Source organism: Prionailurus viverrinus, chromosome E1 (assembly GCF_022837055.1).
Source record: "Prionailurus viverrinus isolate Anna chromosome E1, UM_Priviv_1.0, whole genome shotgun sequence".
NCBI lineage: Eukaryota > Metazoa > Chordata > Mammalia > Carnivora > Felidae > Prionailurus > Prionailurus viverrinus.
The window spans coordinates 50139945-50155669 of NC_062574.1; the positions used below are offsets into that span (position 1 = coordinate 50139945).

At 53.7% G+C, this 15725-nt stretch overlaps 1 protein-coding gene across 4 annotated transcripts in view; it reads right to left on the bottom strand.

Annotated features, from left to right (window-relative positions):
• The window catches only part of RBFOX3 (RNA binding fox-1 homolog 3), a 450332-nt gene that overhangs the window by 113578 nt on the left and 321029 nt on the right, over positions 1-15725 (bottom strand). For all 4 annotated transcript variants that reach the window (XM_047833696.1, XM_047833697.1, XM_047833698.1 and 1 more), the window contains exon 4: positions 7374-7413. The gene's annotated coding sequence lies outside the window, so the exon portion shown is untranslated. The remainder of the gene's footprint in view (positions 1-7373; positions 7414-15725) is intronic.

The window sequence follows — 15725 nt, forward strand, 5'->3', positions numbered from 1 at the left end:
CTTTCCAACTGTAATTAATACCCTGGGGAAAACACAGACTCAGGGTTTTCATACTTCCGCACAAACACGCGCGAGTACGCAGGCTCTTCTTTCTGTCACCCTGCCCGCTCCCCTCTCAAATGTTTAGTGTCCTGCCTCTTTTGCGGGCAGCACAAAGCCACCCAGCTGGACACATCCTGAAAGTCAAGGGAGGCATCGGGGACCCTTTTCAGTCCCTGTGACACAGGACTTGGGAATTTTCTGGCACGCGGTTCTCCTGTTGCTCATGCGATGCAGCTTTGGCCTTAGCGGAGTCAGAAACGGCCGTGGGTTTGGGTGAACGCTTTGTGGTCAACATTTTTGGGCATCTCCCCCTACCTTTTTCTTTCCATCGTACAGCCTAACTGATGCACTAGTCCAAACACACGTGTGCGTGCATATCAGAGAGCTCCGAGCATCTGATACTCCCAGAAAAGCTCTATAATGAGTGAGGAGCTTTGTAGGCCCATGAAACTAGCGAGCCAACCACCCTGACAATGAGAATGCTTTCTCGAAGGAGAGGAGAGCCCTCATGGGCCGGAGATGGGGGGTGGGGGGTGGAGTCTGTGTCCCATGCCGGTCAGTTGGCTCCTGTGGCATGACAGGCGTAGGCACCTGTGACGGAAGCTCAGACACTCAGTTTAAGAAACCCACACTCTTACTGGGAACCTCAACTTTGCTCAAGGAAAATTCTCAGCATGAAACGAAAGCCTGGATAGTCAGGGCTGTGGTCTTGCCTCAGCCATTGCAGCATGAGCCTCGGCAGATCATTTGCCCGTCCTCGGCCTCAGTTTCCCCATCCATAAGATGGACCCTGCTGGGAGGGTCAAACGGGATAACACGGGTCGGATGTGCTGACAGCAGTCTGAGGCCCTTAAAGGCCGGAAAGTGCCGTGCACAGATAAAGAACGTGGCTCTGTCCACACCCGGGTTGGCAGAGGGTGGGTGAGGGGACTGGGATTCAGAAGAATGAATAGCCTGGGCCTCGGATGGGTCCTCCTCCCTGCTTGGTTTCTCTTGTTAGGGCAAAGAGGACTCTGTCCCCAGTGCTCTGTGGCACGCTTCCTTGGAGAGGCAGCGGGGCTGCTGGGAGGCACTGGTTCCCTTCTCTCCGGGTTTCTGACCTCCCCTACCACTGAGGTTTTGAGAGCCTTGGAGGCATTGTTCCCCCTCCCTTATTCTTTACCATCAAAGCGTTCCGGAAAAGAGGCTCCACGAAGAGCCCTCTGCAACCATCTTTCAAGAGCTACGCTCCTACGGCTGCAGCTTCCTCTGCGTTGAGGAGAAGGAGGCCAATCTCAAGACAAACGGAACAACAGCGCTGGTCTGTATGCTCGGACCACGTGTTCCCACGAGCCTCCAACCAGGGCTGGCTGAGGAGGGAAATGGGGATGAGGGCTGGCAACGGACCCGTGTGTCCCTGGGGCTGCCTGTATGTGTGTGCGCATGGGCGTCTCCAGACCACATGTGACAGGACCTGAGTTCAGACGGGAGAACGTTTCCACTTCCAGTGAAGATGGAGGAACGGGGACTGAATTACTCTCCCACCAGGCACAGTGGCAAACGACTCAGGAACGGTTTTCAAGACACAGGACCACACACTGTCCTGTCCATCGGCAAGGACAGTGATCCCTGAGAGGCGGGAAACCAGTGAGGGGAGCCCCCCATGGCTCACTGTGTGCAGAACTTCTAGGCTAAGACTCAGGGACCACAAGTGGAGCCCGGTGGGCTCCCTGAGCTGAGGAGTCAGGGCTGAGAGCCCAGGGACACCAAGGTGGCTGGAGTTGCAAAACAGGGGGCTGGAGAGCGGGGAACTGGACAGAGGGAGACCCTGGAGAACCAGAGAGGGTCCCCGTGAGTGTCCAGCCGAGTACTGATCATCCCGTGCATTTGAGGAAAAGCCCCGAGGCTGAGGAAAGAACCACGTGAACGGTTAGGGGAAACCGTACTCAGCATGCACACGGGGCCAGGAAACGTGTGTGTCCCCACCAGCCTCACTGGAGCCCTTCACGGTTCATGGAACAACGGGGCAGCACGCTCAGACGACCTTGCCTTGGCAGTGGGATCGCTTGATGGGGACTAACCATGCCTCGGGCCCATCCAGCAAACCTTAGCAGTAAGATCTGAGAGGAAGGGATCAAACTGCTTCTGAGTAATTTAACTGCATCCCAGAATAAAATCCGAGGATATTTATAGGAAGAGAAGTAGCCAGCACCCCGCAAGGTAGAATTTACAATGTCCAGCATCCAGTCAAAGATTACCAGGCACACGGGAAATGAGGAGAAAAAAAAATCAATCATTTGAAACTGACCTGGAACTGACACATATGTTGGAATTAGCAGACAAGGGCGTTAGAACAATTATGACTATATTCCACGTGTACCAGAAAGTAAGTAGAGATATTGTAAGATATTGGAAAATGTGCAAGTTCAACCTGTAGAATATGAACTACAACATCTGATGTGAAAAAAAAAAAAAAATACACCGGATGAAATTAGTGGCAGGTTAAACACTGCAGGAGAAAATGTTAGAAGGAGCCAGGGAAACAGGACACATTCTGTACAGAGGAACAAAGATGAAAGTGACAGCAGGCTTTGAGACCACGGGAGCTGTGAAGGCCCTGAACCTTTGCAGCACTGAAAGAAAAAGCACCTGCCAACCCAGACCTCTGCACCCTGCAAAAATGTCTTCCAAAATGAAGTTGAAATAAAGACTTTTTCAGATACACAAACACTGAAGGAATTTACCACCGGCAGGTTGGTGCCGTATGTAAGAAATACTGAAGGGAGTCCTTCGGAGACAAGGGAAGTGACACTAGATGGAAATATGGATCCACACAAAGGAATGGAGACCACCAGAAATGGTAGCTATATGGATAAACACAGGAGAGCTTTTTCTTATCACTTAAATCTCTTTAAAATAGGACTCACTGTCTAAACAAAGAAATACAAATAGCATTATGTTGCAAGGCTTATAACATATGTATATAAGGCCAGGATGGAGAAATGGATGTATGCTTATACTGTATGTCAAGTGGGTTAACAATCATTTGAAGGTAGGTGGGAACCAGCTTAAAAAACTCATAAACTCTAAAGCAACCATCAATATAACAAAACAAAGAGCGATAACGAATAGGTCAGTAATGGAAATAAAATGGAACACAATAATTTTAAAAACTCTGTTCAAAAGACAGCAAACAAAAAAGGAAAAAGGAAATAAAGAAAAATAGGAAAACAGGGGTGCCTGGGTGGCTCAGTCAGTGAAATTTCCTACTTCAGCTCAGGTCACGATCTCACAGTTCATGAGTTCAAGCCCCGCATCGGGCTCCATGCTAATGGGGAGGGGACTGCTTGGGATTCTCCCTCTCTCTCTCTCTCTCTCTCTCTCTCTCTCTCTCTCTGCCCCTTCCTCACTCTCTCTCCCTCTCTCAAAATAAATAAATGAACTTAAAAAATAGTGAGTGATCGACTCGTTTCAAGTTTGGAAATCTAATTCATCTGATTCACAAACTGAAAAAGCACCTATCATTTCAATAGACACAAGAAAAGAGTTTAAGAAAACTCAACACCCTTTCTTAATAAAAACCGATAAAAACTCTCAGCACGCTGGCGATAGACACGGAATGAAAGGGAACCTATGAAAAACCTACAGCTAACATGACAATTAGTAGAATTACTTTCCCTTTACGATCAGGAACAAAACAAGGGTGTTTATTCTCATGACACTTCTATTCAACGGTGTCCTAGAGGTTCTAGCTGGTGGAGCAAAAACAAAGCAACAGCAACGAGTAAAGACGTCAAGATTGGAGAGGAAAAAGTAAACTTGTCTTTATCAATGGATCATCTGTATCACCGTGATCGTCTGCAGAAAATATGATGAAATCCACAAAAAAAGCTACTAGAACTGGCAGGTAAGTTCGATAAAGATGTGGAACTCAAGGTCAACATACACACAGTTTTATTTTATTTATTTATTTTTTTTTTTAAATTTTTTTTTTTCAACGTTTATTTATTTTTGGGACAGAGAGAGACAGAGTATGAACGGGGAGGGGCAGAGAGAGAGGGAGACACAGAATCAGAAACAGGCTCCAGGCTCCGAGCCATCAGCCCAGAGCCCGACGCGGGGCTCGAACTCACGGACCGCGAGATCGTGACCTGGCTGAAGTCGGACGCTTAACCGACTGCGCCACCCAGGCGCCCCAACATACACACAGTTTTAAAAAATGACTACACACTAGCAAAAGTCAGAAACTGAAGGAAAAATACCATTTAAAGTAGCCATAAAAAATATGAAATACTTAGGGTAAGTTTGACAAAAGTTGTGTAAGACCTGCCGGCTGAAAAGTACAAACCGTTGTTGAGAGAAGTTAAAGAAGTCTTAAATAAATGGAGGAGCATAACTTGTTGATGAGGCAGAAGACTCCATATGGTTAAGATGTTAATGATCCCACCCCCCTCCCCGGCCAGCCAAGTGATCTATAGATTCAATGCCATCCATATGGAAATTTAAGGGGCCTAGAGTAGCCAATACCACTTTGAAAAACAAGAACAAAGTTGGAGGGTTAACATCGCCTGATTTCAAGATTTATTATAAAGTTATGATAGTCATGACAGTGTGCAATGGCACCAAGACAGACTACATATAGATCAAAGGGATCAGGTCCATATGACAACAGATTTTTGACAAGGTTGCAAAGGCAACTCAAAGGAGAAAGGACAGTCTTTTAGTAAGTAATACTGAAATCAATGCACAGCTTCAGTTCAGAAAAATGACCCTCAACCTATACCTTGTACCACACGCAGGAAGGAACTCAAGATAAACCAGAAACCTAAACATAAAATCTAACACCTACAAAACGTCTAAAGAAAGTACAGGAGAAGAAAATCTTTGTGAGCCAGGGTCAGGCTAAGCTTTCTTAGATACAACATCGTAAGTATGATCGTAAGAACAAATGGATAGACTGGAATTTATCAAAATTTAAAACGCCAGCTCTTCCAAAGACACTGTTACGCGAGTCAGATCAGTTAGGAGGAGATGGCTGCACAGCGTGCATCTGTAAGGGACTTGTATTCAGTATATATAAAGAACCCCCCCAAATGCAACAGTACGGAGACAACTACCCAATTAAAAAAAACAGGCAAAGGTTGGAAAAGACACTTCACTGAAGATGATGGACGTCAACCAACCACATGGAAAGATGTCCAGCATCACTCATCAGCAGGGAAATGCAAACGAAACCACGATGAGACACCACCCCAATGCCCACCATAATGGCGAAAATTACCACAGCCAACGGCACCAAGTGTTGGAGAGGATGTAGAATAATCGACAAGTGTTGGAGAGATGGGTGTAATTCCCGCACGTGGCCGGCGGGCATGCGAAATGGTCCAACCACTTGGGAAAAACAAAAACACTTTGACGTTTACTTAAAAAGCGAAACACAGGCTCACCATGAACTCTAGTCATTTCGCTTGTGGGTGTTCTACCCGAGAGAAAAGAAGGCATGTGTCTCACAAACACTTGTATGGGAATAATGCGTAATAACCAAAAAGCTTGGTGTCTTTCCAGGGGTGAACGGAGAAAACAGGCTGTAGTGAACTCACAGCATGGAACACCGCTCGGCAACAAAAAGGCATCGGCTATTCACACACACACCATGACCTGGGGGAGTCTCAGAATACTTATTCTGACAACAAGAAGGAACGCATACGGTATGATTTTATCTGTCTAGAACATAGGGAATACACACCATTCTAGAGCGACGGGACTCACGCAGATCAGTGTTTGCCGGGAAAGGGGACTGGAGAGCACGGAGGAAGAGACAAAAGATACATCCTTCGAAGGAGACTGATGGATACGTCCGGTATCTTGACTGTAATGACGACGTCAGGGGTACAAACAGGTGTCAGAACTTAATCAAATTGCACACTCTAACACGCGTAGTCGATTGTGTGCGCAGACCTGGGTAAAGCTGTTCAAAAAACAAACGTGCAAAAACCCGAGCTTACGAGGCAGACAAATCGCCGTGTCACCCCTTAGGAGGTGGATTCCTTGACCTACACACAGATTCACCTGAGGACTCCTTTGGTCGTTTCCCTGTAAAGTAAGACTCGGTTTACCAAATGGCACGTCCAGGAGGCTCTGCCTTGCGAGGGGGAGACCTCGCCGATGAGAGCACGAGGCACACTTTCTTCGTCTCCCCCCCAGTCGAACTGCATCGGACGCTGACGGACAGCCCCCGGCCCCTCCCAGGGGACCCTGTCATGCACGGGAACCGGAGCCTTGAGCTCTGCCTCACTGTCCCCGTCCCACCAGTGAGCGGGGCCAGGACTGCCCTTTCCACGAACCCGGGTGGCCCTGAGGTGACCGGCTTCTAGGACACAGCCCCCTGGCCATTTGGACAGTGCCCACTTTTGAGGCCAGCGTGTACTTGGGGGTAAAAACAATACAAAAGAGACCACCAAAAGGAGGTTCCGGTGTTTGGCTCAGGCGGACATCAGACCCCGCCACCCAACAGCTTTGTTTTGCCTTTTGGATCTGCGGAAAACGCTGGGCTATCTTGGGCACAAGGCCTGAGACCCAGGAGCGCTGCCCCCAACCCCGAGGAAGCCAGCGGGGAGCCCAGGGTTACAAACACACGGCGGACCTGCACTCTCTGATCTGTTCACAACAGATAATACATCACAGCTTCGATAGAATTTTCTGCAAAGTCAAATTCTACAAGCGAACCTTCGAAGGAGATCGGCTGCAGGCGGGTGATGGAGGTTTGGCTGCAAGGAGTGTGCAGACCGAGGGCTGGGGTCATGGACCGGGGATTGGGGTCAGGAGGGTCCGGTCCCCCCCACGAGGGTCACCGCTGGCACCTGAGCCGATTCTGCGGCCCCCTCCCCGAGGAGACTGGGCCACGCGGAGACATGCAGCACCCCAGGCTCCGAAGGCCAGGGGAACGCGCACCTGTGCCCCAAGTACCTGGGGTCTGGGGTGGGGGCAGAGCAAAGGAGGGGGGAGGAGGGACTGTTTCTCTGGCTGGTGGCAGTTGCTAAGCAATGTCACCCATAAACACACTCCCGTCCCCTCATTTCCTTTCTGGCTCCTCTGGTCCCCACACCTGCCTTCCCAGCACACCTCGGGCTGGCGCTTTGGGGGACAAGAGAGGACACGCCATCGAGTGCGAAGCAAGCCAAACTCTCCATTCTCTGCCCGCCCCCCCCCAGCCCCCTCCCTCCAGTGAGCAGGAAGCCCCGGAAACCCCTGGCATTCAGCAGCAGCAGCGCCCAAGACGTTCAACATGCTCACATCTGTCAAAAACTATTCAGGAAAAAAAAAAAGAAAAGAAAAAAAGAAAGTCTTTATACCTTTTATTCAGCCAATTTTTCCCGAGGCACTGTGGGCTCTCTAAGAAAAGAAAAAGAGAGAGGAGAGAGAATTACAATCAATGTCGCCACCGCGCATCTGGTTGCTGGCTGCTATTTGCTCGCTGACTAGTCAGGTCTGGAGGAGGGAGCGCTGCCTCCCCGGGAGCCAAGGAGACCTGCCCAGGAGAAGCCCCTGCGCCGCGTGCACCTGCAGCGTGGCCGGGAGCCCACGTCTGGTTTAACGAAGACAACGGAAAACAGAACGCCGTGGGCCTGGGGCCCAGATTTTCCTAACCCGTCTTCTGCGTAACTCTGGGCACACTCTCGTGCGTGTTCCCTCTCTCTCTTCCGCTCGCCCCAAACTCTGGGTTTCCCTTTCCTCTTGTTTCCCCCCTCCCCCAGCACCTGGTTCTGAGGTTACCTGCACACAGAGACTTTGCCGACTGATGGAGGTATTTAATCCCAAACCGGGACCTGCCCCCGCCCCCCGCCCCCGGTCACTCTGCATGGATCTCTTCCCACCTCGATGTCACTCACGGCGGGAAGATCTATTTCAAAATCAGTCCAAGTAGCAATGGAGGTAGGAGCATTCTAAATCCCACAAGCACACGATTTCAGCAGTGACTACACGTTGTGTGCAATCGTGTGATGTTTCCAGGAGCTTCCATCAGTAGAGGTGGCCCAGCCAGACTAGCAGGGGCCATGTATGTACTCTGTGGCCTGGGGCCACAGAGACCAAGGCGCTTGCCCGAAGTCACAAAGCTGAGCTTGGGGGCCGGGGGACCGCACAAGTGTGTCTGGACCCCTAATCCTGCCTTCAGAGATTAGAAACGAGGGCTGTGCTGCTTCGGATGCTGTGTCTCCCTCTCTCTCTGCCCCTCCCCTGTTTGTGCTCTGTCTCTCTCTCTCTCTCTCTCAAAAATGAATAAATATTTAAAAAATTGGAAAAAAAAAAAAAGAAATGAGGCGTGTGCATGTGTCCACTATGTGCTTCTTCTGGACATAAATTTTCCTTATTTATATCAATAAAGTTTCAGAGTTTTTAAAAAAAATTTTTCATTCTTTTTTTTTTTTTTAAATTTTTTTTTTTTTTCAACGTTTTTTTATTTATTTTTGGGACAGAGAGAGACAGAGCATGAACGGGGGAGGGGCAGAGAGAGAGGGAGACACAGACTCGGAAACAGGCTCCAGGCTCTGAGCCATCAGCCCAGAGCCTGACGCGGGGCTTGAACTCCCGGACCGCGAGATCGTGACCTGGCTGAAGTCGGACGCTTAACCGACTGCGCCACCCAGGCGCCCCCAAAATTTTTCATTCTTAAGTAAGCTCTCCACCCAACATGGGGCTCGAACTTACAACCCCGAGTTCAAGAGCTGCACACTCCACAGATGGAGACCAGCCAGCTGCTCCTTGTGTTGCATAATTATATGTGTACGGATTGTGTACATCTTGTTACTTTTTTAATTTCTATGTTCTTAATGTTTATTTACTTTTGAGAGAGAGAGAGAGAGACTGAGCATGAGTAGGGAGGGGCAGAGAGAGAGGGAGACACAGAATGTGAAGCAGGCTCCAGGCTCTGGGCTGTGTCAGCACAGAGCCTGACGTGGGGCTCGAACCCACAAACTGTGAGATCATGACCTGAGCCGAAGTCAGATGCTTAACCGACTGAGCCACCCAGGCGCCCCCCCATCTTAACCATTTTTTTTATGTTTATTTATTTCTGAGACAGACAGAGACAGAGCATGAGTGGGGGAGGGGCAGAGAGAGAGGGAGACACAGAATCGGAAGCAGGCTCCAGGCTCCCAGCTGCCGGCACAGAGCCCCACGTGGGGCTCGAACCCACGAACCGTGAGATCACGACCTGAGCCAAAGTCGGACGCTCAACCGACTGAGCCACCCAGGCACCCCAGTGCACATCTTTTTAAATTGTGGCAAAATACTTGTAAAACTTATCATTTTAACCACTTTACAGTGTACAAGCCAGTGGCATTAGGTACAGTCACATGGTTGTGCAACCAGTATCTGGTTCTAGAACTTTCTGTCACCCTGAAAGGAAACTGTATACTCATTAAACATTCCCCCCCCCACCTTCTCCCCTGCGTGTGTGTGTGTGTGTGTGTGTGTGTGTGTGTGTTTTAAACTTATCATAAACCAGAAAAAAAAAAAAAAGCAAGCGAAAAGCTTCTAGAATCCAAAGGTACCTAGACGGGGCCTCTTTCTTGAGATGGAAAAAATTACTGTCGTTTACCATCATCAACATGGTCCTGAAGAGCAAATACAGACAACTATAGCCTCACTCAGCCCTCATGACCCTAAGGAGGGCGCACTGTTCTATCCTCCCTTTTCACATGAGGAAATGCGCGAATGGGCAAAACAGCGGCACCCCCAGTCACCGGGACGGCTGGTTTCCTGGGGGGCAGGCTCCCACTGCCCACGCTCCCTGTCACCCGCTAGAGGAAGGTGCCCTTCTCGGCGGGCAGTGAACACTTAGCTGCACAGAGCCCGCCTGACATGCTGTTGGAGCTGGTGACGATCACCACGGCTGCGTTTCGTGGGCGGTCTCCCCCCACCTCCCCCCAGGGCCCCCGGCCTCAGCAGAGAGGGCTGTGGGCCAAGGTGGGGCTCACACGGTGGGGAAACGGGCGTTGGGGCGGCCCGGCCGCAGCCTGGTTGCCGATTGGCGCGTTCCCTCTCCGGCACGGTGGCAAAAGCCACTTCTGCCGCGTTTGCACACGCGGCTCACGGAGGGACTCTGAGGAGGGGCAGGCGCGATCGGAAGGCCCCGCCAGATGAAGGCGTCGTTACAAAATGAGATGGATTGAATCAATCCACTCGCATCAACCGCTGCCTTCAGTTGATTTGGGGGTTTTCTTATTGTTGACTTTTTTCTCGGTTTCTTAAAGTGAGTTTTCCTCCCGATTCAATTTAGTTCCATTTAATCCAATCCATCCAGCCCCGGTGAGCAAAGAGCCCAGAGCGCGGGTCTGGGCCAAGTGCACGGCACGGGAGCTGGGTGAGAGGAGTCTGCCTCCCCGCCCCGCAGTCGGAGGGTCTGGGGTACAGGACCGCGCCTTGCCCGCCCTGCGTCCCTCCCACCCGACAACTCCCACGCCTCCCTCTGGATCCTCTGCTCTCCAGGCTCTGTGCCCAACCCGCAGATTTCCTCTAAGTGCCGGGGACGCTGGGCCCCGGGATCTGCAACAGGCAACACCAGCACAGGTCAGGGCGGGCAAGGCAGTCCCATCCTTACCCGCCAGCCTTGACCTCCAGGCTCCTCGAACAGTCTCCGAGTTCCCCGAAATGCCTCTCACTGTCCCGAGGGTCCTCGTTTGGGCAAAGCAAAAACCATGTAGTATGAAGCACCAGCATTACACCTGCCGCGTCCCCGTCGGGAGACTCAGGGGCTGGGACCCGCGTCCATCTCCAAAGAGCCTCTGTGTTTTTGAAAAATTCAGAACCAGAGGGATGGTTGGAGGGCCCGCTGAGCCTGATGCCTCCAGCGTCCGTGGCACACAGAGGGCAGCCCTGTCTTCCCTGAGCTGCAGGCCAGGCCCTTCCTTGTCCTCTGTGGGGGGGAATGAGCTCTCCCCCACGCCACGTGGCGTGAAAGGGAAGCGGCCCCCATTTAAACCCACTCCTGCTGTGGTCCGGCCACACTCCAGGTGTGAGCCAGACCAGGACGGGGCCTGCCTTGCATTTCTGGGACGAGCAGGGGCTCCCCACCCGCCTCTACTCTAGCACGTCGCCCACCCCGCCCTACCACCCGTCCGGGGGCGAGGGACGGAGAGGGAGGGAGGCCCCCCCCCCCCCCAGCCTTGCTTGATGACGCCCGAGGGCAAGCTCGTGATTCTCGGCCTCTCTGTTAGCAAACACTGCTGTCCGCCGCTCAGCAGGATAATCAATTATGGTGATTTTTGCCTGGATGATCAGGTTCCTAGAGGAGCACAGCTCATCAGGCCAGGGGTGCTGACTTGCCCACGTGCGTCTGTGGAAAGCCCCTTCAGCAGAGTCCAAACAGAGCGAGACGCATTCACGGAACTCGGAGGGTCCTCGCCCAGCCCACCCCCACTGCGACGGCCTCCACACCATGTCTGCGGAGCCATGAGACGGTGGTGACTCTGCCGGGCGGGGGAGGGGGGCATAGACTGCCCCCCCACCCGTAGGCGTGGGAACTCCCACTGTCCGGCACGGCCTCCCGCACTTGACTTCAAACCCCACCTGCAGAGCCTGGCTCGGGGCTGCCCCCCAGGGAGGCAGTGGACGTCTGCTGAGTGAATGAATGATTGAATGAACGAACGAACGAGCCAACTAGCCAGTAAGCATTTGCCTCCAGGGACCTGAACTGCACTACCGTTTAGAAGAAGGGATTGGGGGGCACCTGGGTGGTTTAGTCAGTTAAGCGTCCAACTTCGGCTCAGACAATGATCTCGCGGTTCGTGGGTTCAAGCCCCGCGTCGGGCTCTGTGCTGACCGCTCGGAGCCTGGAGCCTGCTTCGTGGATTCTGTGTCTCCCTCTCTGTCTGCCCCTCCCTAGCTTGCGCTCTTCTCTCTCTCTCTAAAATAAATAAACATTAAAAAGAGAAGAAGGGACTGGGTCCTTCTAGAGTGATCTTTGCTCTGGGGGATCCCTGTTGTGGACGCGATTCACCCACCCACGGAGACCCTTCCCTGTCTCCCTGCCTGCTTGGACCTCCCTGCAGCCACCAGCCACCAGCACAGCCTCGCCCCAGCCTCCGTCTAGTCCCCTCCACGCCGACCCCGCGTGGGCTTCCCTCCCCAATTCTCCTCCTCCATCCAAATGACACAGGTGACCCCTGTGTCCCTGCTTCCTTTGGTACATAACACGTTTTGTCCTTCAGAAATTAAACCCCGGCTCACGGGTATTGCCCTTGTCATGAAAAGAACACGTGTCCGTTAATAAAACCAGGTTTTAGTGTGGATCGTGCCAAACAATTTGCCAGACACGCGCCCCTCAGGCTGAAGCACAGACCCTGCCCGCTCGCGACGGCCCTTCGTTTGCCGTGGACTCCCCGCTGGGCAGGAAACGGAAGGATGCGGAGAAGGCGGAACACGGGTTTGTGACCGGCTGGGACTCCTCTTCGCTAAAGGTGCCTTTCTAGTCACCGTCTTGGGTCTTACACATTGAGCATCGACGACGCACCGGACACAGAGTGCGCGTTACAAGCCCCAAATGAGCACCACGAGGTGGGCGATGTTCTCCCCGACGGCCGGGTGAGAGAGGGGCGCTCGGATGTTCATCCCGGTCCACTCCACCTTCGTCCCAGCCTCCTGTGCTTCCGGGGAAGGGTGCTCAGACCGCCCGTCATTCTGGAACACCCTGTGCTCCTCAGCTCCAGGGGCAAGAGTCAGCCACAGGTGCCTTTGCTCTGGTGGGGGGGACAGGGGGGGGGGAAGCGGCCTCTCCCTGAGGTGGGTCCAGGAGGGAAATGTTTGCCCATGCTGACGGGGCCAAGGACGCTGCCGGTGACGACAGACCCGGTTTTGAAAATGTTCCTTTCTTTATATATTTGAGAGAGAGAGAGAGAGGGAGGCAGACAGAATCCCAAGCAGGCTCCACATTCAGCGCAGAGCCTGACACGGGGCTGGATCCCCCCACCCCACGATCATGACCTGAGCTGAAATCAAGAGTCAGACGCCTAAGTGACTGAGCCCCCCGGGCGCCCCCGACAACAGACCCGTTTTTGCAGGAGGAGGCTCCGATGTCTGCAACAGGAAGAGGGGGTCTTTCTGCCAGAACATGGCGCACGTAACAAAATGCCCCGGCCTGGGCGGCTTGAGCAGCGCCGGGGGCAGGGAGGTCCAGGGTCAGGGTGCGGGCCCATTCGGGTCCCGGCCGGAGCCTGCTTCCTGTCTTCCCGCTGTCTTCACCTGGCGCGCACCCAGCGAGCTCTCGTGTCTTCTTACAAGGACCGTAATCCCAGCCTCGTGGTCTCATCCGACCCTGTTCACCTCCCAAAGGCCCCCTGGTGCCGTCACGGTGGGGTGGCAGGAGGTCAGCCGGAGCACTTGGGGGACACACTCATTCAGTCCCGGATGCACGGCGGGCCCGCTTTTGCTTTGCTTTTCTCCTTCTGTGTTTTCCCCACGCGCAGGGACAGCACTGGTTTTTTTCACAGGACAGACGCCACTGGTGTTGAATGTGTTGCAGGGGTGCAGCTGCAGGTGGTGGGAGGGCCTCGGGGGGGGGCCCTGCCCACCCCAGGGGGTGCACCTGCCCTCCTGGAGAGGGGGGGGCTCGGGGTGGCTCCGGGAGGCCTGCCTGTCCTCCGTGACTTCTGTCATCTTACCCGAGATTTTATTAAATGGCCCGTTTTGTACTCTCTCTCTCTAAGGGGAATTGGAGGTGAAGGGCGCAATTTTATAAATAAAAAATTAACTGTGGGTGGCTTAAACATGACTTTTGATGATGGAGATCATGATGTTAGAGCCACTTCAATTTAAAGGGTTTTTTTTTTTTTTCCTTCTGAAAAGAAATTCACCTTTGGAGAGGAGAGAGGAGGGGAGGGGAGGGCGCTGGCTCACATCTCAGAGGCCTCAAGCCACTGTGGGAGGGACTGGGAAGTTCTAGCAGGTTCTGGCCACCGGAGTTTTGAGCCCACAGCCCACACAGGCCTCAGGGTGGGGCCAGCCCCTGAACGGCCCCCTCAGGGCAGGGCAGGGGTACGGTCACTCTGTGTGGTGGCAGCCTGGATCCCTCTCCCAGGAAGCCTGGCGGGGCTCAGGGCCTACCCGCCAGAGCCCCCGCTACAAGGTGTGTGCCCTCAGGCCGGAAGTCCTGTTCCAGTCCGGCCCCGGCGATACTGATCCGCTGCTGACACTCACCGAGTGCACACGGGTAAAGCCCACCCGGCTGAGTAGTGAGTCTCCTGGTCCCAGGAAGCGAGCAGAGCAGCTCTGCCTGTGCATACACCCTCCCACCTGTGCCCCAGGCCCTGCCTTTCTCTGACCTGCTGTGGCCAGCGGGCTCCCCTGGCTGTGTTGGGCTCGCCAGGCCCAGCCCAGCGGCCCGGAGCTCTGCACGGCCCTGGATACCATCATCACATCACTCCTATCACTCCTGCTAGATCTGGGGGGATGGGGTCTGCGGGCACCTTGCCCTCGCTGGGAGGGGCCGTGGGGGAAGAAGCTTCTGTGCTTGGCTGAACTCAGCACGGATCTGGGAAGTGAAGGGGGCTCACTCGTCACAGGACAGGTGACACCCGCAGCCGAGTGGCATTTATAGCATCCACGGTGTCCAAAGGCACTACTGAGTATCACCCTCTTGCCCCGGGTGGGCCAGGGGTGGAAACTGAGGCTCAGAGAGGGAAACTCCCCAAGGTCGACACAGTCCAGAGACTCCGCTGTGGGCACGGAAACTTCCCTGGGCCCCCGAGCCCTGGAGAGGAGGCAGGCGGGCGGGCGTTCAGCTTCTTCCTGAAGGGCTTTCAGTAGGCACCCCCGCTGACCAGTCCAGCATCGGGTTGTTTCGATGAGTCTGCAGGACCCCATGGGCCGATGGCGCGCGGACAAGATGCCAGCTGTACCGGGTGGAATCACATCCCCCAGAGACACATGTCCACCTGGAACCCCAGAACGGGATTCCCTTATTTGGGAACAGGGTCTTTGCAGGTGTACTTAAGGGTCAAGATGGGGCTGCCCTGGATTAGGGGGGCTCTAGCTGCACTGAGTGTCCCTCTGGGGACCAGGAAGGGGAAGACACCAGGCACAGGGGACAGGCCGTGGGACGACGGAGTCAAAGCTGCAGGGACACGGCCACAAGCCAAGCACAAGTCTCAGCCACCAGGTGCTGGAAGAGGCGGGAAGGATTCTTCCCCCAGAGTCCCTGGCTGGGGTCTGCTGGCCCCCAGGCTGTGAGAGAATAAAGCTCCCTGGTTTCAAGCCCTCAGGGTGTGGTGATTTGTGTCAACAGCCCCAGGACAATAATCTTCCGGCCTTCAAATGCCTTACAGCAGCCAGGGCACAGCCCTGTTTCGGCCATGGCAGCCCTTTCTTCCCTCTCGGTGACCATCCCCCCCCCCCCCCCCCCCCCCGACATTATTCCTGACATGCCAACCCCTGGGACGCTCACCTCACTGGTGTCACACAACTGGACCCTGAGAAATCACCTTTTTTTTTTATTTTTTTAATTTTTTTTTATTAAAATTTTTTTTTCAACATTTATTTATTTTTGGGACAGAGAGAGACAGAGCATGAACGGGGGAGGGGCAGAGAGAGAGGGAGACACAGAATCGGAAACAGGCTCCAGGCTCTGAGCCATCAGCCCAGAGCCCGACGCGGGGCTCGAACTCACGGGCCGCGAGATCGTGACCTGGCTGAAGTCGGACGCTTAACCG